The sequence below is a fragment of the Armigeres subalbatus genome, chromosome 3 (genome assembly GCF_024139115.2).
Source record: "Armigeres subalbatus isolate Guangzhou_Male chromosome 3, GZ_Asu_2, whole genome shotgun sequence".
In the NCBI taxonomy this organism is placed as follows: domain Eukaryota; kingdom Metazoa; phylum Arthropoda; class Insecta; order Diptera; family Culicidae; genus Armigeres; species Armigeres subalbatus.
The window spans coordinates 252771263-252796513 of NC_085141.1; the positions used below are offsets into that span (position 1 = coordinate 252771263).

At 37.7% G+C, this 25251-nt stretch overlaps 1 protein-coding gene across 3 annotated transcripts in view; it reads left to right on the forward strand.

Annotated features, from left to right (window-relative positions):
• Positions 1-25251, forward strand: part of LOC134223585 (plectin-like) — a 539529-nt gene that overhangs the window by 294166 nt on the left and 220112 nt on the right. The window contains exon 1 of one of the 3 annotated variants that reach the window (XM_062702762.1): positions 23014-23261. The exons of the other annotated variants lie outside the window; for them this stretch is intronic. The gene's annotated coding sequence lies outside the window, so the exon portion shown is untranslated. Of the gene's footprint in view, positions 1-23013; positions 23262-25251 lie in introns of those variants that run through there. 3 annotated transcript variants of the gene reach the window in all.

Genomic DNA, 25251 nt, shown 5'->3' on the forward strand with positions numbered 1-25251 from the left:
TTTTTTTTATTTTTAAGATATTAACGGCAGAATCTTTTGAATTTCGCCGAAATAAATCTAATGAAGTTTATTTTTGCCTTTCTCGTACAACAAAGTTGTACCAGAAGGCTATAATTTCACTCCAAAAGCCAAATTTTGATAGAAGGCTCGGAGACCCATAGTGTTATATACCAATCGACTCAGCTCGAAAAACTGAGCACATGTCTGACTTGTTAAACACGTTAAACACTTGTTAAATTGTTAAACACGTTTCATATAGAAGGACTTGACCGATTCGAGTGCAACTAGTTTCATTCGACGGAGAAACTTTCCTAGTTGGACACTATTGTTTTTGTTTGCTAATAACTCATTCGATTTGAATAATATTTCTATTTTTCTTTTAACAAATACGCTGTTTACATGCACACTTTAAGTCATTAATCAATTTAGCCATGACGCAATCCATTACTCTCATAATAATTGCTTAAAAATACTCAATTATTGAGTAATTTATAAGCAGCGTGATAGAGTTGCATCAAATATTTTAACCGCCAAGATGTAGGCAATTAGCACAGCATTTACAACATTAATTCGAATCCAACATATCGAATCGAGAAAGGCATAATCACCACTTGGGGATAAATTTGGGTTTTTTTTCTAAGTTTGGAATTCTTTGAAATTTTTACGCGTAAGTCTTTAGAATTCCCATAGGAACCCAAGAAACCACCAAACAAATTATTCCATGTATTTAATCACAAAACAGCATACTAAATGCTAATTGTATTAGATCAGGTTTAACGATTATTCTTTATTGCATTATTATTCAACTGTCAGGCGACGATACACAGTTCGACAGACATTTTCAGTCAAATGGTCCGTTCTGTCAAACGACTATTTCGGACAAATTGAATTCTTGGCCACATGACCAGTTGTCCATTTTGAACAAATGATATTTTCGGCCAAATGGGTTTTGGCCTAAAAGTTTGTTTGGCCGAGTGGCACAATAGGTCTTACAACTTTTGCTTTTGCCTTCGATGAAATGATTTTTTTACCAAATGACTGTCGGCCAAACGGCCCACCGGTCGTTTAGCCAAAAGTCATTCGGCGAAAAAGCCATTTGTTCGAATGCCACTTCGCCAAATAACACGTTAAGCCGAAAGTTATCTATCCGAATTCCATTTGGCCGAAACGGTTATTAGGTCGAATATGGTTTGTATGGTGTCCCACAAAACAGTATGTTCGAAAAGTCATGATGCTCAACCCTTAAATGAAAGATTTTCGCATCTGAAGTATTTTTGTGGAACAACCCAATATTCTATAAAATTTCAGAGGTTCCGACAGAGCAATTTTTGAAAAAAGCTGTTCTTCGCACTTATTGTCACATATTGGCTATGTTCGCCACATCACTTTTCCAATCGTTTCATTTATTTTTTATTTTTCTGTGGACCATAATGAGCATCATACATGGGAATTCGACTTGTATTATGCAATTATATGACATCTAGAACCATTTAAATATCATGAAAATTCCTTTTTTTATGGTTTTCGCAGAAAATTGCCTTGTATCCGTAAAATATTTTTTCTCTTGCTTTATAAGGTGTCATTCGAAAAGTTTTTTTTTAAAACGGAAGTTTTAGACAAAACAGATTGAAAAAATTATGTACTGGACTGAGATAATGAAGTTTCAGTAAACCTTAAAAACCACGGAATTGGCTTAAGGACGGAAATTTACTTCAATCGCATCGCTGTAGCACCAGATGACAAGTAACAGTTATCAGCAATGGGTTTCGTACATAAAACATGATAAAACATTAATTTTAACTACTAAAATAAGTATTTCAAAATAATGTAGCCAGATTGCCTATTATTACCACCCCGGGACCATTATACGCAACATAGAGTTTGTTTACATACGTATTATGGTCCCCCTCATTTGATTTACATGTTCCATTTCCACATGTTCCTGTTGCCTATTATGGACCCCCACTTGTGTGCTAGTAATGGACCCTCTAACGTATTTACTTTTACAAATTAGTTAATATAACTAAATTTTAGTATCCCAAGCATGCAACAACTACCCTGATATGTGAAACAACTTTATCCAATGGAAATTTGCAGAAATTCGTTGATTCCAGCGTTTACTTTTGGTTTTGTTCAGGGGGTCCATTATACGCACGGGGTCCATTACTAGCACTCACTCCCTAACTATGGAAACCATTCGTCTTCTCTAGTTTGCTGTATGAAAAATATTTTTTGAGTGGAGATATATCAGCTTCCACACTGATATTCTTCCCTCCCCCTTCACACGGGAGCTTCGGTCGTGTGATATGTGCCATCACAAATATTGCCCTCCGCTCGCTTTCAAATCGACTTCTATAAAAACATTCTTCATGCCTGCCGTATCCTAACGGAACTATCAATTCTATACTTTCGCCTCTAATTCTATCATGAACATGTACGTCTAAGTTTGGAAGATGATATTAGCAAATTACAAAAAATTAACGATTGAAAAAGTGATTAAAATTTGGCGAAAATAGCCAATATATGACAATAAGTGCGAAAAAGGGGAGCGGGTCATTTGGCATAACGCCATTTGGCATAATGGTCATTTGGCATAACGGACATTTGGCATAATTTTTTTTGGTGTTCGCTGAATTAGTTGCTTGACTAAATGGTGCTGAAAAAACCCGGAATGGTAAACATAACACCGGTCGATAATAATATTAGAAAGCTTGCTTGCTTGCTTTAGCCGAGTATGAAGCAATGATAATTGTTATCCCTCCATTGGATTCATTGTTCACCCAGTGGAAAGCAATGATTATTAATCAAGGCAATGGTGGATGTGAATCTTCTTTAAAGGTAGGCGTTTGCTCGTGATCCCTTTTTTAAAAGTAGGCGCTTGCCCGTATTAGGGCAATGATGGAAATGATTTCTTCTTTAAAAGTAGGTGTTTGCTCAGAATAAAGCAATGGATGTGATCCCTTCTGTCCGGTTTAAGGCAATGGTGTGTGTGATTCCTTCTTGAAAAGAAAGCGCTTGCTCGAATTAAGGTTACGGTGGATCTGATTCCTGCTTTAAAAGTTGGCGTTTGCTCGGAATAAGGCAATGGTTTATATGATCCCATCTTGAAACGTAGGCATATGCCCGGATTAAAACACTGATGGATGTGATCCCTTCTTTAAAAGTAGGCGTTGGCTCGGATTAAGGCAATGGCGGATGTAATTCCTACTTTAAAAGTAGGCCTTTGTCCGGACTTAGGCAATACCGGTTGTGATCCCTTCTTTAAAAGTTTAAAAGAATAAAGCAATGGTGGACTTGATACCTTCTTTGAAGGTATTAGGTATTAGCGTATGCCCGGATTTAGGAACTGAAAAATGTGATACCTTCATTAAAAGTAGGCGCTTGCTTTAATTAAGGTAATGGTGATGTGCCTTTTTTTAAAGTGCAAGTTTGCCCAGAATAAGACAATGGTGGATGTGATTCGTTCTTTGAATATCGACGTTTGCCTGCAATAGTGTAAAAGCGAATTTTATTCCTACTTTCAAAATAGGCGTTAGCCCGGAATGAGTCAATGATGGATATTATCTCTTCCTCTGAAGTAGATTTGTCGATTCGTTCTTTCAAACAATGTTATCAATCAAAATTTATCAGAACGTATTCCAGCAGCCGAATCTCGAAGGTTCAAGAAAAAATTAAAAATGTCTTTATAAATAGAGATTTATAAATTCTCTTTCTCTTTCCAAAAATTTCTTCTCTTCATACCGCATTCCGAAAGATTGAAGAGAAAGATAAAACTAAAATTTCTTCCGAAGAAAAATATTAGTTCATATGTTTCCGCTAGATGTCTTTTGGCAACTATTTGGATCAGAATGTTCAAAACATGCTCATATCGAAAATAAAACCTGCTTTGGCTTATAATGAAGGGATAGAAAATGAGACAAAAAAAGGAGGAAGAAAATGATTAGTATTCAATCTATTGATGAAAATATGCAGTAAAAGCAACATTGTTGTGATTTCTAGCTGTCTGAAAATAGCGAATGCTTTTATTTTATTACCTCGTATATATTAAAACTTGAGCATTTAGCTTAACTTTAGCTCAGCATTAGCTCGGCTTTAGTTTAGCTTTAGCTTAGCTTTAGATTAGCTTTAGCTTAGTCTTAGCTCAGCTTAGCTTTAGTTTAGCTTTAGCTTAGCTTTAGCTTAGCTTTAGCTTAGCTTTAGCTTAGCTTTAGCTTAGCTTTAGCTTAGCTTTAGCTTAGCTGACAACAGCTTTAAACTTTAGCTTAGCTTTAAGCTTAGCTTTAGCAACTTTAGCTTAGCTTTAACTTAGCTTTAAGCTAGCTTTAACAAGCTTTAGATTAGCTTTAGCTTAGCTTTAGCTTAGCTTTAGCTTAGCTTTAAGCAAGCTTTAACAGCTTTAGCTTAACTTTAGCTTAGCTTAGCTTTAAGCTTAGCTTTAACAGCTTTAGCTTAGCTTTAACAGCTTTAAGCTTAACTTTAGCTTAGCTTTAACAGCTTAAACAACTTTAGCTTAGCTTTAGCTTAACTTTAACAACTTTAGCTTAGCTTAACAGCTTTAGCTTAGCTTTAGCTTAACTTTAGCTTAGCTTTAAACAGCTTTAACAGCAACTTTAAGCTTAGCTTTAAGCAACTTTAGCTTAAACAGCTTTAGCTTAGCTTTAAACAACTTTAAGCAAGCTTTAAGCTTAGCTTTAGCAACTTTAGCTTAGCTTTAACAGCTTTAAACAGCTTTAGCTTAGCTTTAACAACAACTTTAGCTTAGGTTTAAGCTTGTTTAAAGCAGCTTTAGCTTAGCTTTAACAGCTTTAGCTTAGCTTTAGCTTAAGCTGGCTTAGCTTTAAGCTTAGCTTTAGCTTAGCTTTAAGCTTAGCTTTAGCTTAGCTTTAAACAGCTTTAACAGCTTTAGCTTAGCTTTAAACAACTTTAGCTTAGCTTTAAGCTTAGCTTTAACAGCTTTAGCTTAGCTTTAGCTTAGCTTTAGCTTAGCTTTAACAACTTTAGCTTAGCTTTAGCTTAGCTTTAGCAACAACAGCTTTAGCTTAGCTTTAGCTTAGCTTTAGCTTAGCTTTAGCTTAGCTTTAGCTTAGCTTTAGCTTAGCTTTAGCTTAGCTTTAGCTTAGCTTTAGCTTAGCTTTAGCTTAGCTTTAGCTTAGCTTTAGCTTACACACTTAAAAGATATTGGTAATAATTGGCAAAATCAACTTTGCCGAATTTCTGTAAAATATTAACGAAATTTCGGTAAAGGAATTACCGAATTTCAGTAAAAAATATTACCGAGATCTCGGCAAAAATGTTAAGTGTGTAGCTTTAGCTTTGTTTTTGAAGTCTGCATACTTTTTATTATCGCTAGTCAAGTTGAAAACCGAAATGGGGGACTATCGACGATGGATTTCTCTCGCAATCCGTACGATAAACCTAACTTCGCTAGTAGTGCGCTAGTCTAATTAGGCCCTAATTAGACTAGCGCGCCACTAGCGAAGTTAGGTTTAACGTACGGATTGTGAGAAAAATCCAATTTCGCCAGTCCTCTATTCCGGTTTTCAACTTTATTGAGTATATGATAGTTAAGTGTGCATATACCATGATATTTGAATAATTTGGATGTTTTGGAATGTTTGCTTTGAAAAAATGCAATAAAATAATCAATCAAATGCGAATCTTCTTCTTCTTCAATGGCTTACATTCAAACTGGAGCTTGGATTTTGTTGAATGATGTTGAATTTTTCTAAACAACTATTTCGACCAAAACGACATTTTCGGCTAAATAACGTATTCGGTCAACCAACTTTTTCGGCAAAATGGCCTGCTCGGTCTTATGTCCATTTTGCTTAGCTTAGCTTAGCTTAGACTGACTGTACATATCAATGGTTGCTAGCTCGGTCTTATGTCCATTTTGACCAAATTACCATAGTTGCACTGCTTTTATAAACAATTCGAACGGCAATTTTTTTTTCAACTTTTCTCAAATATCAGGAGCCCACATCTCTCCATTCTCGGTAGCGCCCCACGCTCTCCAAATCTATGTAAACCCTGGCGTTCACGTAGTTCGCTGCACTTCCCGCCTTCTTGTACCCGCCGGATTGAAAGCGAATACTATTTTTGCAAGGTTGCTGCTTGGCATTTTTGCAATCTGCGCTGCCCATCGTATTCTTCCAACTTTAGCTACCTTCTAGATACTGAGTTTGGCGTAGAGTTGGGCGAGCTCGTGGCCCATCCTTAACCGCCACAAACCAGTGGTCGTATGACATGACGCATTTGGTGCAGGTATGAATCTTTTTTGATCGCAGTTTCTTCTGGAGCCCGTAGTAGGCCCGACTTCCACAGATGATGTCGGGCTCAATTCCACTCACTGGCATGTATTTTGTCTTCGATGCATTCACCACTAGTCCAACTTTTGTTGTTTCACGTTTCATGTGGGTGTACACTGTGCAGTTCTGCCACCTTTGCAAATGTTCGGCCGACATTGTCCGTGTCATCCGCGAAACAAATAAATTGACTGAATCTATTGGAAATCGTACCCGGCTCCCCGCATAACAGCTTCTAGCGCAATGTTGAACAACAAGCACAATCAACATGCCTTAGTCCCTGGTGGACTAGGAACGAACTGGAGTGTTCACCCGAAAAATCAAAAAAGTTTTGTGCACCCACCATCCACTGTTGCTGTTCTCGTTCATGATTTTCCATAGCTCTATGCGGTCTATACTTTCGTATGCCGCCTTAAAATCAATAAACAGATGATGATTTGGGATTTGGTATTCACGGCATTTTTGAAGGATTTGCCGTACAGTAAAGATCTGGTTCGTTGACGAGCGGCCGTCCACGAAACCGGCTTTATGACTTCCCACTAACTCATTCACTATTGGTGATTCACGACGGAAGATGATCTGGGGAATCACTTTGTATGCGGCATTAAGGATGATGATCATTCGAAAGTTCTCATACTCCAGTTTGTCGCCTTTCTTGTAGATGTGGCATATAGCCCTTTCCTACCACTCCACCGATAGCTGTTCTGTTTCCCAGATTCTAATTATTCTGTGTAGTCAAGTGCCATTAAATGAGTGCAAATAGCTAGCATGTAATACCGACCACTGAATATCCCGGTATGACTATTATGCAGTCGGATCGTCGCATTGTTCAATATATGACAATTTTTTTTTTCATTTGTTCACGAACGTGCGTAAACATTTAGAAACGGTCCATATTTAGCTCAAGATCGACAAAAACAGCACACATGATAAATATGTGATTATGGGCAATACAATTCCAAATGATTTTGACAATCTTATTTGTTTATATCTCTATGATTACTTTTGTAGGAAACAAATACTTCCTTGAGATTAAATTTGCACAGAAAGATTAGTTTTTAGTGGTTGCACCATGCGTCTCCACCCCTTACCATAATGGACCATGTTGGACAAGGACATCAACATTTCTCCCTGGAGGAGCTTCTTATTCCGCGTTAAAACATTCATGGGGACATGAAGTTATCAGTTTGTCGAAGTCACAAGTTTCTTTACACAAAAAAATGATTCAAGGAAAATTACCAAGCGACGAACCCCGGTCGCAAAATTCCGTCTTTGTGACCAAATGCCCAATGATTTGATTTGATGCCCAATCTTTCAAAAAACGGCTCCAGTAAATTTCTATTTTTTTGAACTTACATTGCTGTCCATGAGTAGTGTTATCGGTGACGTGATTCTGGAGAATAGTCGACGGGACTCACTAGAGACAGCATCCACAAATACTAAATTTGCCATTTGTCACTCGACTCAATAGGGTAAGGGAAGTATTTTGGACCACCAGTTCGACGGCTCATAATTTGGACCACTGAGTGCAAATTCCTCTTGGTGGTCCAAAATAAGAGCCCCCGTAAGGGTGGTCCAAAATACATCCTTTACCCTAGATAAGTAAAGGTAAAAGTATAATTGGATAAGTTTTTCATATATTAAAAGTGGCTTTGCTCTCATTGCAAATAAAAAATTAATAAATAATATTTCTTTACAGGTGCTTGAAATTGATTTAATCGAAACAGCCTTGATAAACATAAAAAATACATTTACTTTTCCAATTCTCAAGTTTTTTCCTCCGCTCTGCGATGATAGCCAAATACCAAATATTGAACAAAAACGGTTTCTAATCATTACCTGGCGCAATGCCGAGAGCGGTGATGTTTACCACAAAGAATAAAGCAGACTCGGAATAATTCTTGAATTGGATGTCGCAATGATTCAAATTAAAATTCCTATCTGCACGTATTTGTTAGCATCAAAATAGAACGTAGAAAATAGAATCTAGAATTCCGCAGCGAAAAAAAGTCCCGTTCTTCTCGTCAACTGATTATCATAATTGGTCGAATTAAAACCGCCTTGACTAGCAACACGCACATTGACCTTTCCCGATTCTCGAGTTTTTTTTTTCTCACCGTCACAAAGATAGCCAAATGCCAGATATTCTACATGCTCTAGATGCGACGGCAAAACAGCTCATAGTTTGCATTTCACTCACGGCCACCACAAATGGTCAAGATCCAAACCAATCACTGGCAAAGCGATCTGAAGAGAACATCGCTCGTAAAGCACTTTTACGACCCGGAGTGCTCCGTGTGAGCAGCAAGGCTTCAGCCGGACTAGGTTGTGTGTCCACATGGATCCAGGAATCTTGCTGCAAATAAAAGCTAGAGAAATTACGTGTACCGCGCGACGAGCAGTTGGATGTCGCCATTTTTGGACAGTTCATTCGATTCCTCCGAAATGTACACACCGCAACACTTCGTGGGATTCTACGATCGTACTCGTGCTAAAGCTTTCGTTAAATGCCCAAATCCAAATGACTCAGCGGGTGCAATCATCAGCGCGGTATAAATCATCGCCGCCCGGCACCCGGTAGCTCGGTGTTTGCGATGGGAAGTCAAGGAATTGTAATTCAAATTCAAGAGACTTTCACAGTTCCCCACAGTAGTGGTCGTTACCTTCGGATTCCATTTCAAGCTCGCGCGACGGCTTTGATTAAGATGTTCCCTTGACGTATTGAGTCATACAAGATGTGAAAGTGTTTACTCAATCCCACAATAGTTTGGGGGCCTTCAACGTAAATGCGTAAAAATGTATCATCGTCTTGTTCTGAAAACATTGGTGACATAAATCACTCGAAGCGTTACTCTCTTTGGAGGTAGCTTCCGAGTACTACTTCACCATTTCCAAGGATTGCGATTCCACATGAGTATTACAAGAGTATCGCATATTCTACCCCGGGGGCGAATGAAAACGTTTACTCGATCTCGTGCTTGGGAACCCCTTATTTGGATCGAATCGCAACCAAAAGAGAGGCGCCAAACCAATCAGACGCCCCCGCGCCTTTGCCAAGCTCGCGCTAAATCCAGTTGTCGTCCGAATTTCTTTGTGCTTTGTGTTCGTCGTGGTCTTTGGTGCTTTGACAAAGGATGGCAATTGATCTAACTAGCTCTGTCCGGTCCACGCAACCCCTTTGAACTGTCTAGACGACGCACACATATCGACGCAAATTGATCATCAATCAATCTTCATCGATTCGGACTTTGACAGAGTGCACCCCGATGGACGTGCAGCAATACCAGAAGGACAATGTCTCCGACCAAGTGTCCCGGTGACAGTTTTAGTTGCGCAAGATACTTACGTGGGCTTCGGAACGTCCATAAATTACTTCACACTTTTAACAAAAACGTGACTACGAGTGGATATTTTGCGTGACGTGTTATATGCATATTCCCTTCGGTTGTTGATGACGATGCAATCTCTGAATTATACGATGAGTTATATCGCCGATTGATGTAACGTAGCTGTGAACTTGAAGGTATAATTCTTCAACTGACATTCAAACAGCGATTGGATCACTTGAGACAATTTTACAGCGATAGGTTGATATTGCACATGCACTGCCGTAATCTGGCAATGTGTCGTATACGCCATTTTCCAAAAATGGTGTTAACGAGTAGTACTCATTGTACTCTTTAACAGAAAAATGGAAATCATGTATGTTGTAAAATGGCGCATACATCACTTTTTCAGATTACGGCAGTGCTGCCGATCAGATATGTTAAGCTACGATAAAATATCATGCTCTTCTTTGCATAGCTAAAATTGAAGCTAAAATTTTCGAAAAGAACATAAGCTTATCTATGTTGGCCAATTATTACCATTTTGTGTTTATTTTTTAAGCCTTTCCACTAACTCTGATTAAAGCACTAAACATTATGATCAACATTCTGTTAGCAAATTGTGCAAAAACTCCTCATTTTGTCTGTCTCCACTGTGCAGACAGTATATTCAGGGTTATTCTTCCGTCATAACAGTGTTCCTTCCAAGAAGTTAACCTCTCCCGTCCGCAGTGACTGGCATCCCTCGGCGAAACCCTTTGAATTGACCTTGAAAGGCAAAGATCAGCGCATGTCTAACTCCCTCAACCACCGCGCCCGACAAAATTCCTGGAATAACTCGCCTCCCAGTCAGTTGCCGTCAATCGCAAATGTTCAGTGTCATCATATGGACTGGCACCGACATCATCAACGGAATGAATGCATGCACATTCATTTCCATCCTCCATCAGTTCGAATCGGTTGGCCCCGGCTTTTAATCCAATCACCACCGTGTACAACGTTCCGCGCTTCCCCGCGGCTGTGTGTGAGGCAAGGCGCCCAACTCAACTCGCTGAATTTGCCTCACCGCAGTGCAATTCATAATAATTAAGCGCAATCCAAGTGGGTATCGTATACGGACGGACCCCGCAAGCGTAGGCATCAGCCCGATTGCCAATGATCACCTACGCAACTGCGCCACAATACTTACTAATCGATGACGTCAAATACGTACGCATGGGGGAGCTTTCACAGCCAGCAGCAGCCGCAAGCAGCACCTTAATCAGGTATTCTGGTTGCGTGCGCGGATCGAGCCGAGCACAGATTACCTGTGCGTGAGGTCATCTCTATAGACGACGATGCCTCGTCACATCGCCTACTTGAGACACCGAGAACGATTCAATCCGTTTCGGCAGCAGGGATGCCAGTCGGATCAAATATGTTCACACAAAAAACAAATTCTACAATTCTGTATCAAATCTTGGCATATACTAATTCCGCCAGGTTTTAGTACAAAAAAACCAACTGAATTCACCAAGTATTGATACTGCCCTTCTCGCATTTAGCCAAAACATCAATATTATATGATGCTAATATGGTTTGATGTACAATTTTCTTTATACCTTTAAGCGCAACCAGCCGGTCGTTATGAAATACAATAGTGATCAACAAGGCATTGATTTTTATACAGATACTTATTAAACTAATTGTATTAAAATCTTCTTTTAATTGTTGTAATTAAAATCTTTTGATTGTTTTAAAAACTTCAAATTTTTAAAATATATACCGATTTCGCAAGGTTTCCGCTCTGGTTGATCCACGGAGCTTGTTTTTGTTTTCGTAAATCGAATCTGGGTGAAAAAAAAGTGTTCACTGCCAGATGGATGTGTGAAGTTTTCACAAACGCAACGCTACTGATTTCGCCGTTTTCATGAAAACCAAGAATTTCGCTAAATCAGTGAAATTTTTGTGAGCTGGGGGCTTATTTCCCATAATCATAAATTCTGGTTGGCGCATTTTATGTAATTATGATTCTGCCAATATTCCGAATATTCCTGTCGAAATTTTTGGTTTCCCGCGATAGAATTGCTGTTTGTAGAACTTATCCGCGGTTTTAAGTTTTAACAGACCACGACTAACATTGAAGGACCAAAAATAGCTAAACAAATTATATGCAGAATTCATTGTGGTTTGCTGGGGCACGCACACCAGGAATGACAATTTTATTGAACTGTGATGAACCTCTGATCTGTTTTCACAGGATTCTAGTACTAATTCTCCTCTTTTAGAAAATCGAGCGATCAAAATATTCTATCGGTGAAATTTTGAGAAAATTAGGTTTTATTTTTTGCCTTTCTCGTATACTAAGTATACATAAAGGTTACTTCTACACCGCATAAACAAACTTTTTAAAGGAGGCCCGAAGGCCCAGATTTAAAAACTGATCGACTCAGCTTCTAGAATTGAGGTTATGTATGTGTGTATGTGTGTGTATTGTCTAGCTCACTTTTTTGGCACTTATCTTCAACCGATTTTCTCGCAATAAAGAATTCGCATTCGACATGGAATCTTGTCCTATTAACTGGTCGGATCGGATTATGGGCTACAAAAAAAAAGAAACATTTCCGCTAAGTGGATTTATTGGGGCATTTCAACGTTATTTATTTAAACGAAAGTGTTGTTTTTTTTCAGTATATTCTTCAATGATAGTTGTTAAGCTATTTTGTCAAAATTCAATGATGTTTGAAAGGTTTACAATATATTAAATATGGATACTATTATACGCGACTACAGCATTCAAAAGTTTGGTCTTATATTTCAAATGTGTTATTGGCACCTTGTAGTTTTCCCAAATTGCTGCGAAATCACTGTGAATGGTTTCGATTGTTTGTTCAGATGATCGTGCCAAGCCTTCACCTGTAATTTTACAATGGTCAGTAATATGAAACTTCATTATGTGTAATTTTGGTGTGATAAGTAAATTTTCTGATTCCCAGCTGTCACAAAACTTATCAATAGAAGTTTGATATCCTTCCAACAGATTATTGCCAAAACATGCATCCAACACTTCTTGCAAGTTTCCCAAAATACCGTAGTAGGACAGCAGGCCTTCGTTTTCAAGAATTATACGGTTTGCAATTAGGCTGCGGGAGTGACGTCCTGTGAATCCGAATTGTGTTTGTCGCGAAGCATTCGCTGTTGCCGCCCAAACTTCAGCCGATTTTGGATGACGTGCAGCAACGTGGTCGTAGGAACCATTCAATAAACCCAACAACACAACAAGTGAAGCGATGGTGGTGGACATCCTTGAACAATCTCTGCACTATCCTCACCACAGAGAACTGGACGATGAACACAGTTGAAGATTTTTTTCGCATTTTTATCTTTTCCTCCTGATGATAACCATTCCTCAGCATGTTTCTTGATGGAACCGACAGTGTGGACATCTCCTTTAGTAGTGTTTTTTTTTACCATTTCGTTTATTTGTAAGGCTCAGTTGTTTAATATAAAAACTCTACGGAGCCGAATACATTGAAAATATCATATGCAAATTATTCTGAAGAAGTCTCAGAAGTATTCCTGCGTGAGCTCTTCTTTGGTGGGGAACGGTCTATCGATCCTACTGAAACTAAATGGTCCCGCCGCTGACTCGTCGACTGCGCTTGTTGCCTTCTTTCCTCATCCTCTTTCATTTTTCGGTAGTTATCGGTGTAATCCATTATCCCCTTCTTAACGAACCAGATCCTATCTGTCTTATTTTTAAATTTCATCGTCTCCGCTAGTTTTTCCCGTTCTACCATAGAGTTGGGAATTTCGAATGTTTCCATCCGCTCAGTTGAGTCGGTCGACTACTTCTTCCTCGGGCACTTCAAGTGCGTTCTTCTTTGCTTCTGCTGATGCCCTGCCGGTAGCTGCTTCAAATCCGATAACAACACCGGAGTATGATTTCCGTTGCTCGTCTTGCCTAATAGTCACTTCCTTTCCGACCGTTGTTTCTTCTGTTGGTTTACTGTTTTCCACGATGGCCTTCCGCTCGACACACAAAACATTTGTTCCGCAAACTCTGATAAAACACCTTCCCATTCCAATTCGAAACTTCCAGCGATGGTGGAATTTCCTTTATGACATCTATGTACACGCCTCTCACGCCGGTGTACAAATGATCCAGACCTAGGTTTGGCGGAAATTTTTCCCGGACCACCCGATCCACTTTCCCGTATTCCGAAAGACTTTTCTTTAATTCGTCGTCCGGCAGCTCTGGTGGCAAGTCAAAAACTCGGACGTATTGAACATTGCTTCCGGCAACCGTCATGTACACTTCCACCGTATTCCCGTTGGAATATTGGAATTTCCTCGGATCCGTGTTTTTCTTCAGCGATTCCTGCATTGCATCCATAGAAACGAATTTCACAAACAGCGAACGATCCATCGCTGTTTTATAAACCGCTTCGAATAGAGATACATCAGTATCCAATTGTCGAACAAACCCGGCGATCTCAACCCATGTTGGTCGGGGAGCGGTAGATGGAAAACGAAATTGAACTGTGTTGACTATCATTTCGCACGATCCAACCGCACGCAGCAAAGGTACCAAACCGTGCGAACGAGAACGATCGAACAAAACGAGAAACAATACTGTTTGGTACCTACAGTACCACTATATACAACTGTCCGAAAGCCAACTGGTTAAACGTCTGCGCGCGACGAGAGCAAAACAACAACTGCTTTAGTAGTGTTCAAACTGTTCTTATGTACGGTACAATACATAACTCCTGCCAATATGTTGATGACTTTCAAATCACCTGTAAATAATATGTGACTATTGATGAGTTCAAATATTTTTTTTTAATTCAAATATTCATACTTGCTACAATAGCTCTTAGCTGATGGATGATTAAGCCATATTTCGTGAATATTCTCATAATTTCATGAACATTCGGTGCCAAAGCAATTGGGAATGTACGACGAACACCATTGTTTTTGAACCTTGGCAACTTCTCTGCATCATCTTCATCCTCTATATTCAAAGTTATTTTCAGTGATCCTTGTCCTCCGTCAATACCAACTTTGAATTTAGCCCGTCCAACATTGCGCCTAGCCTTGACGTACTCAATCAGCCCAGTAATACTCTTACATAATACAATTGGCTGCATTGCTTCAGAGTGAGACTTTCCTATTGTATTAATAGAACTTAAAAAGAAAAACATCAATTGGCTGCATTTCCACAGAGTGAGACTTTCCTTGCTTGGTAACCATACGTAAAAGCTTTACTTCGAAGAAATCGTCAAGTTCGTGAACAAGACTTCGAAGTGCTGGCTCAAATCCAGGTTGAATAATTCTTCGGCTTAACACATTAATAAAGCTTAAAAAAAATTCTTCGGCTTTCGCGCAATTTTGCAGATATGGCAACTATTGTGATCAGATGAGCTTCTTGTCTTCATAGATTCATCCTTGCAGTAATCATGGAGTGAAATATTCTGCGCAATCTTGCCTTTTGATGGGAAAAGGACCTAAGTAACATTTTTTTCATGAATTAATTTGAATACTGCAATCAATAGCTTTCATGTTGTCCTGTTGATTGCGCTATTCAAATTAATTCATGAAAAAAAAAATGTTACTCAGGTCCTTTTGAAAAGTTCAGCGAGATGTCTGTTTATACTCTAAGTAAAGTAAAGGTGCATATTGATTGGTTGATTGTTGATTGGAAAACTTGGGCAATTTTAACTAAAAATTATCAAAATTCTTAAAACTTAATTTTCTCAAAATTTCACCGATAGAATATTTTGACCGCATGATTTCCAGAAAGGGGAGTACTTGTTTTAGAACCCTGTGAAAACAGATCGGAGGTTCATCACAGTTCAATAATATTGTCATTCCTGGTATGCGTGAGGGGATGATGTTTTGGAATGAACTATATCGGCGAACCGATGGTTTGTCATTAGAAACAAAACAAAGCTTTACGCATCAAGTATCTACCTCATGATCTAAAGGCATCACAGCGAACAAAATCCTTCGAGAAGTGCAGATGAATTACTTTTATGAATTTATTCGTTTTTTCGGGATTTCCAACGAAATCCTTCATGAAATCAAGAAAAAAACCAGTAATTCAGACGAATTCTATCTATAGACTGTTCCAGAAATTATAAGCACACAAAACAATAGTCGGCAAATTGAAATGCATGTGAACATGAAATTTTTTATGCATCCTATAGATAATATCCATTTGAAAAACGTACGTATTTTTTCTGAATATTTTATGTCAAATTAAGAAAATATTTAGCTTCTATCTTGGATCAGAAAAAAATCTTTGCACACATTGACCATTTTATTGTGCCTTTTTTTTAATTACCTAGTAAAAACGCAGAGCAATTGAATCAGTCAAATTTTCATTTGAAGTATATAAGAATGCTAGTCTTGTCGTAAATATGTTGCGAAGTTTAGAAAACCTTGTAAAAATGCAAAACTTTGTCTAAGTTAATGATAATAAATTGATACCTGCGTGGTATAAAAATCATATTACTTCAGCGTTTGGTAAATGTTGGGGATCATTAAGAATCCTAGTCATAAGTCAGAACTGATGAAATAAAATTAAAAAAAAACATGCTAAATAAGTGAAAACGAGGGCTGAAACTTGAAACTGTGTTGTGCAAACACCTAAAAAACCATGTGAAGGAAAAACTCCTAAAACATGACTTATATTCCATAATATCGGCAAATTTCAACACTAGAATAAAGTAGACAAGATAATAAACTATACGTAGTCAAAAACTTGTAAAAAAAATTAAAAAAGCTCGAAATACTTGAAATACCAACTGCTCTTATAATTTCTGAAATAGTCTATAGGAGTTTACACGAACTCCTAAACCAACTTGAAATTTCCACAATTTGGTAAATTCCAATTGCTTGATTTTTTTTTAATTTGTCACATATTTTAAGAAAGTAGCAAAGACCACTGAGCCTTCCTAAGCCGTGCAGTAATATGCGCGGCTGCAAAGCAAGAATTCCGTGGGGATAAAAGTATCATCGTGTAAGCATCATGGTATACGAATGCAAAAATGGTAACAGCAGGGACGTGTTTCTTTCGATGCAATGAAAGAAAACAGACAAATCCACCTAGCGTTAGTGACGCCTGTCTCGCGCGTTAAAACACTAGGTAAAACACATAAGAGAGGTCAAAATAGCACTTTAGGGGGACAGAATTTACTATTTATATCAATACATATCTTTTACGGGCATTGCAGCAGTATCTAAAAATAGGGATTTTTACATTTGTTTTCCAAGAGGGAGGAACCCTTGGCAAAAAAAAAACTATGTTTTCTAATAACTCTGGAACGCAATAGCTGATCGAGCCAATTTTCAATAGAAAACAACTAGAACTCATTCCGCGTCGATTGCAACTTGTTTCGAGCAAATCGGATAATGCTAAGCACAAAAAATGTGTCTCACTTTTTCTATACATACATATTCAGTTTTTTTCTGCAGCTCGGCAAAAACTCGCACAGCCGTGTGCTAAGGCAAATAATAAACTTATATCCCGGCAAAAATAACATTTGTTAGCTGATTCTCGGCAATTTCGACAAAAATCTGGTGGTTTCGACGCATCAACTGAAACCATCGTATTATGAAAATTCTCATTAAAACCCCACTACCTCCACTAAGGGTACGGTTACCCTATATATATTTTTTTAATTTTTCTATATTCTCGTGTTGCGTATTTCATTTTTCAAATATTTTTTAAATTTCTGGTGTTTTCGTCTTCCTCGTACGTATACCGAAAGGTTATATGTTCTCTCCAAAAACAAACTCAACGAATTGAGGTCATGTCTGTGTGTGTGTGCGTGCGCGAAAAAGTCTTACCCATTTTTTAGGCACTGATCCTCAATCGATTTGCTCGCAACAAGTTTCATTCGACAGGAAATCCTGTTCCATTGTTTCCTATTAAAAATTAAAAAGTTATGGCCAAAATATGTTTAAAAAAAAGCCTTAAAAATTTCACTCATTTTTTAGCTCATCATCATCATTTAGCACGAAAAAGGCATCAACACCACTAGGTGGATAAATCTGGTTTTTTTTTTTATTTTCAGTGTTAAATGTTAAACTTTTAATTTTCATGTTTCAATTTTTAATATTTTTTTATATTTAATTTTGAAATTTTATCTAAATTTTCATTTTTTTTTTATTTTTGTAATTAAATTTTTATTCGATTTTTTCTAACAATGTTAATTTAAATCATGATTTTTTTTTATTTTCTATGTTTTCAATTTTCAAATTGAAATTTATATGAAAAAAATATTTTCTTTTAAATTTCAATTTTGAATGCCTTCTTTTAGTTTTTTTTTCATTTTCATTATACAATTTCGATGTGTAATCCTTAATTTTTGTTTGTAATTTGTAACTTTTATACTTAATAATATTTTGTTTTTATTTTATATTCTCTAAGTTGTTATTTTCAATTCTTTTCAAATTAAACTTGTATTCTCTATTCCTTATTTACAATTTTAAATTTTTATTCTTACTTTTGTTTCATTTTAGTTTCTCATTTTTATTTTAAATTTTGAATCTATCATTTAAATTTTTAGCTTTTAATTTTAGATTTTAAATTCTTGAATTCTAATTTTAATTTTTAGTTTTATCTTAAATTCTCAACTTTAATCTTTTAATTTTTATCCTTAATTTTTTAAAATTTTATTCTTATCTATGTTCTAATTTTTTTTATTCAAAAAATTGTATATGTTTAATTTTAACCTGATTTTTTTTCAATTTTTCTTATTTCTTATTTTTAATTTTCAATTTTGAAATTCAATCTATATAATAAAAATGAAATGGTCTGTGTTCGTATCCGCATAACTCGAAAACGGCAGGATGGATTTTCTTCATACCTTCAGCAGATATGTTCGTCATCGTTTCCGACGGGTTTATATGATATTTCCTCATGTGAAAATCACGCGCAGGGTTAAACAAATCGTGAAAAACTAAAATAATGAATCGTATGGAAATTTCGCATGGGCAGCTCAGAACGCACATTTTCGCCTACTATGCAGGACAACGTCTGCCGGGTCGACTAGTTTTATATAAAGATTTAGAAAATTCGAACTTTGTATTTCTAATTTTTAAGTTACCTTTTTCAATTTTTAATTTATAATTATTTATTTTTTATTCTAGTATTTTATTTTCACCTTTTTGCTTTCCTCGTACAAACACAACAAATTTGTACCGGAAGGCTATATGACTGCTCCAAAAAAATGATAGAAGGCCGGAGACGCATAGCTCAACGGACTGAGGTGATGTCTGTATGTGTACAAATTCTGTTGACACACTTTTTGTAACTTAGCTTTATCCGATTTACTCGCAGTAAGTTGCATTCAACGGGGAATGCGATCCTATTGTAGGCTATTGAAAATTGGCCCGATCGGACATTGCATTTTGAAATTATTGAAAAATCATGTTTTTTTTTCCAAAAATTATAGCAATGCATTTTAATTTCAATGCAAAAATATGCAAAATGATCGAAAAATGTGATCTATTGTGATCTATTCCCCCAAAGAGCTGTTTTTATCGAAATTATTAAAAAATCAATAATAAGCACAGCCAAGATAGGGGAAATGACGGCTTTGGCAGGTTTTGTTCTATTATTGTCAGGGGGGTTTTCTATAACTAATTATGCTCAAATTTGGCTTAAACATTCTTTGCATATCAAAGAATATTGTGGCCAAATTTCATAAAATTTGGTCAACAAAAACCCCCCTGACAATAATAGAACAAAACCTGCCAAAGCCGTCATTCCTTCTATTTAACAAAATGTTTTTTAGATATTTTTATTTTTTTCTTATTTTTAATGTTAAAATTTTATTTTTTATTTACAATTTTTGAATTGAACATTATTTTTTTTTAATATTTTGCCTTGAATTTTTAGTTTTGAATTTAAATTTATTTAATAATTTATAATAATAATAATTTATTTTGAATTTTTGATTTTCAGTTTTATTTTGCATATTCAATTTTTATTTTCTGATATTTTATTTTCAATTTTTATTTCCTAATTTTTATTTCCATTTTGAATTTTCAATTACAATTTAAATGTTTATTTCAATGTTTATTTAAATGTTTTATTCAATAGGAGTACAATTGTTCTTGCTCGTTGTTTAATAATAATTTACTCAAATAAGCAAAAATGAAACATTATGAAAGAGTTTATAACTTCATTAACATTTCCTGTACAGAATGCAAGTACCATACTCTTGGCACCACTCAGAAGATTTTGGGAGGTTGAGCTAACTTTTCCCAATACTTTTATCCACTTTTTCTTCATGGAAAGTCTTCTACAGCTTTGTTGTTTTGTGGACCCCCATTGGCCTTCATTCTGGGCTAAAACTTCTTAGTAGAGCGAAGTTCCGACGCGTTCGATGGAATGACATTCTTTGATGCAAAAACCACATTGTAGAGTCTCTAGACCAGTCTTTCACCAATTACGAATGTGTCAGCGACTCGCATCCGTAAGACCACGAGGGTACCGTATTTTTTTGTAACCGTTTCAGTACATTCCGGATCTCGTAGGCTGTATTTTTGCGACCAAATCAGATGAAATAATTCGCCGATGATTGAATGGATTTGAACCTTCCTTGGCATAATTAGGTTTGTTGCCTTCGTTTTTTTCTGGTGCTATTTGCTCGTCGCTAGTTCGTTTGAGTTTTTGTAAATGGTTTTAAAATCCGGTACGATATCGAACGCTGGATTCCCCCTAGGTGTTTTTCGATCCACATGTGGGACGCAGTCGCATTTCCCACTACGATGCACGTGGAACTTCGGCGGATCTACTGATCTACTGTTCCGAAACCATCTCGATAACAGCTTAACAGATTGTGATGGAATTCTGCTAACTCGAATGTCCAATAAAGGCGATAAAAACTTTTAGAGTTTTTTTTTTTGTGCTTTTATCGTCTATCTTAATATGTAGGTGTTCTTGTCCCATGATACATAACGAAATTCCAATCTTGCCAGCTCGTGAGGTAAGACGCCATCGTGATACTCATCTACAATGTATCATGCGCCTCCATCCTGTTCACGTCACTAAGGCAAAACAAGTTGTGAATCTTGGTGCGTTGTTCGTTTTGCAGTGCCTTGCAAGTGTTTAATTGTCTATAGTTTTTCGATGCTAAAAGTTGAAAAAATCTATAATATCTAAAATCTAAAAAATCTATAATATAGGCTCAAAAATCTATAATATAGGCTCAAGATATACGACTGCAAAATGGTAATTTGGCTGAGAAATAGAGTTTCCATTTCCCGGCCATTTTCATTGTCCCGGGATTCGGGATGAACTTGTTCGTATATCCCGGGAAATCCCGGGATCCCGGGATTTTTCGATATTTCCTTAAAAACTTATTTTTTGGTTTAAAACCGATTTTATGCAATGTTCAGGGGTAAAGTTCATATTTTAGAAATGCCAGATAATACAGATTTCAAATTGGAACTCAATTCAATTCTGTCGATTCTTTCAACGACTTCAAAAAGCAAATAATATTCACGTTTTTCTCGGAAGGTAGAGAACCCTTTTGGAATATATGATCGCCGAGTCCGAGAAGAAGGGTTCGCAGGCGGTTGAAGTCGGCTTGACTGTTTGCATTGTTTTGAATATGCATTGGGCTTAGACAGTTTCTGGGATTGCATTCAATACGCTTGTGACGAAAGATGGAAGATGTGCAGTAGAATCGTACTGGGCCCATAACTTATTGGAGATATGGGAACCCCCTCACAAAGAAATTTTGTGTGAAATTATTATCGGAGTTCGATAATTTAACGTAAGTTAACTCGATAATTTAACGATAATGGGGTTAATAGATTACACGATTAAAGTTGGTATATAATTTTGACAGAAGCCGAGAATTGGACAAATTGATTGCAGTCTGTTGACCAGAATTGATTTTGATCGAACCGATACACCAAAAAAATAGGCAGAGCATCGGGATCGGACCACTTATACTTGCGCATGTGATGGAAAGTTTGTTGTACGAACGTCGATTGGAAGGACATAAATTGGATCAAGAATTGTTTTGGAGGAAGACTGACTCAATGTTCGGCGGCGCGAGGAGATTAGCAAGGCGAATATCAGCTAGTGTACACAATTAAACAACTTTTTTGTTGACGGGAGATGGGTAGGAAACAGGCGCCAAATAGATGTAGCTGATCTTGTACTGTAAATACTTGTCGTTTAATTAATAGAGAGCTGTAGCTGCTGGAAAAGTATCAGCCAGTGTTCTATTAACTCTCTCCGATATTTCCATGTCTGTTCCTCTCTTACTAATTTAATAATAAGATGATATCGATTGTGCATCACAAAGAACCTTGGCTCCGTATACATGCCTGAGCCTACCAAATAAACGAACTTGGAAAAAAAATCATGTCTGATGGGAGGTTTTTATGATTTGAGTTTATCACCTAAGTTGGGATTCGCGTTCGTTGTAAGAAGAAAAATTACACTGTTTGCGAACCGGAAATGAAACAGTATTTTTTGTCCCGGGTATCCCGGGATTTTCGGGATTTCAAAAATAATATCCCGGGAATCGGGAAATCCCGAATTTTCTGAAATCCCGGGATTTTTTGTCCCGGGATGTCCCGGGATGGAAACTCTACTGAGAAACCTCGCAGTTAACAAATGTGGAAGTGCTTAATAAAGCTGCGAGGCTGCAATGTCCCAGTGAGGGATGTGATGCCAAGAAGAAGAAGAAGAAGAAAAATTCTCATGAAAATCTCTACAATTAAAAATATAAAAATAAATACAAATATCTTACTGTAGGATTAAGCATCTTTCATCAGGTATCTCCTAACTGATTTTCAAGAATTATAACAAATCCAAAAGTACTTCACATCTGGCATCCCTGATGATCGTTGCACCGACTCAGGCAGCAACGATCAACACCGATCGTGATCGGTTGGTCTGCGAGGGTGTCCTGTCCTGTCCACTTTCCACCGCGTTCCGCATTCACCCATTCATCACACTGCTTTGGATACCAGCACTCGTCGGTTTGAGCGCATGTGAAACCTATAGATACGTTAGTTCAGCTGTAGTCGTGTGTTATCCACACGCTTCTCGTTTAAAGGTGTCTTGTTTTGTTTTTCACTTTATCGCTTTGTCGGTTCGTTCCGAAGTGGGTAGTGTAGAAACAGCAGCGAGGAGGCATAAAGATGCAGGTTTCTTGAATTGCCTGAACCACCGCACCGCGTGATTACCACCAATACTGTTTACGGTGTTTTAGTAGCGGCAGGCAGGCAGCGCAGGCCGTAGACACGACGTTGAATTGCGTGTGGGTGCAGGGGACCTCCGACGGCGTCGGGTTTACACCGTCTTCGAGTCGTTCGCGGAGTAACGTAGTCGCGGTTGGAGTGTCGGTCTTTCAGTACTGGTTTAAGTTTCGTACCGAACGGTTCATTTCACTTTTAGTTCCCCCTCGAGAAAACCCAAGTTCGTGTGTTCTCTCGACGGCTGTATTATTTTTTTTGTTGATGTTAATTGTGTGCTGTAGGTAGAAGAGAAGAAAAGTGTGTTAAGTGGTGGAGAAGCTTTAGATACACAGCACACGTTAACAGAAAGCGTGAGTCGCGAGAGTACATCAAGGGGCGAATGCTTACGCGGTGAAAGAGTGTGCTTCTACAAGTGAGTTTCGAGGGCTGACGATGCGGGATGTGATGTGTAATAAACATTATATGTGACACCTCGCGGGGCTTTATTGAGTGAAGAAATAAAGAGAAGAAGCTCCATGTAATGGATATCAGTTTGTGATGTGGTTGAAAGTGTTCTCAATCGAGGAATTGTTCATCTGCTGGTAGCAGAAGTGGAATCTGTTCACTCAAAGACTTTGAAGGATGGATTAACTAAGCGAAACAAGAAGGAACAATCGATCTGTGCTTCCCCCGGAAATTCAAAAACAAAAGAAAACTTCGACCAACCCGGGGTCTAACAACACTCGGAAGCTCTCGTGATACGTGAACGAGATTTTGGCAGCTAAACTGGCTGCTTTAGTGGAACACATACCCAAATACCAACCGTTCTTCAGAAACGCAGTAGAAGAAGGTTCAACGGTTTTAAAAACTCCTTCACTTAAAACTTTTATTTAAAATTCTCATTGATTTCTATCATTAGGGCAAATCTCTAGTTGCAATCCCGATTTTTTGTGTTTTCTTAAGTGTTTAGCTTGAGAGAAATCTGATTATTTTGAGATTATTATTTAAGAACTGTTTTGAGACATTATTTTCGAATAATTAACAAGAACGGAGAAAACATTTTCCCAAGCTTCTTACAGTCCTGGAAAAAAATCAATCAAATTACACTTATTGGTTTGAACGAGAAATATATCAGCGTTGAATGAGGTACCCCTAAGGCCCAACTCCGTACGGCTGCCGTGACCATCTGTCGGCGACCGCACTGAATGGATCTTCTCCCCAACTGTGGGAGCTAAACCGATAAAGGAAATAAATCACCATTGAACAATTACGGTGATTTGGCGAAATGTGCGCGTTGAAGTGACGTCACACGGTACCGATTACTCTTCATGCTAGAGGGGCTTCATGAATTATGAATCAACGAGTGTTGTTTGCTAGTCGGAGGAAAAGTCCGCAGTGATGTAACCCCGTGACTTTGTAATTCCCTCCAAACACCAAGTGCCCACTGCAGCAACACCTCATCTTCTTTGTCGGTCCTGGGCTTTCATCTCCGCGTTACCACTGCGCTGAGGGTCCGATCAAATTTGTCGGTGGTCATAATCTCCCTCGGAGCACAGAACCTCCGCGATCGGCGATCGATGCAGATCGTGTGGACCAACGTCGACGACGACGACGACGACCGAAAAGTGGATTTTTATTGATAGACGTGAGAAAAGTGGAAACGTGATTTGGCAATTTGACCGCGCGCGCGGTTTGATCGACACAAAGGGAGTTCGGGAGATTGAGATGCCGATGGGTGCGCGCTAAGTTCGAAGGCGGTTCGATAACTGCTAATTTATGAGTGAGTTCCGATTGTAAGCGAGAAGTAGCCGCTCGGCAAATGGGCCGATTTAATCGTTGAGTTGATTCGAGTGAGACGTTCGGCGGTGAATTGTTATGTAAGGGATAAGGTACACCATCTGACATTTTTGAATGCTGAGGTCAATTCCATATCGATTGGAATGGCCTATGAGAATCTGTTTCCAAATTTTATTGGGAAAATATTGAAACGCGAAAACCTGCTGTGTCCTTTTATGATCATTTGAATAATTTTGTCTATGTTTACATTTCACGATTCAAAGGAGGTACGAGGCACCAAATTCTCTAAACAGATTCCTGTTCTACATCCCTGGAAGTAATTCAATACCAAGATAAATGAAAAAAAAAAATCAAATTTCCACCTTTTGTTTTGTCTTGTTTTTTTCTTAGCACATACACAGCTAAAGGAATAATCCATTTTAAACCTTTTTGGGAGGAATTCAATGTTTCTTATTCTATTCCTGTTACATTTTTGGAAAGAATGCTGTGTTCAGATTAGTGAAGAAATTATGTTCTTCAAGTTGCATCAACAAGGACCCTAGATAGAATACTACTCTTCATATGAGAAATCCCATTTCAATGCTTCAGAGAAATCCCACATCAAACTATTTGGTAAGGGAAGAATC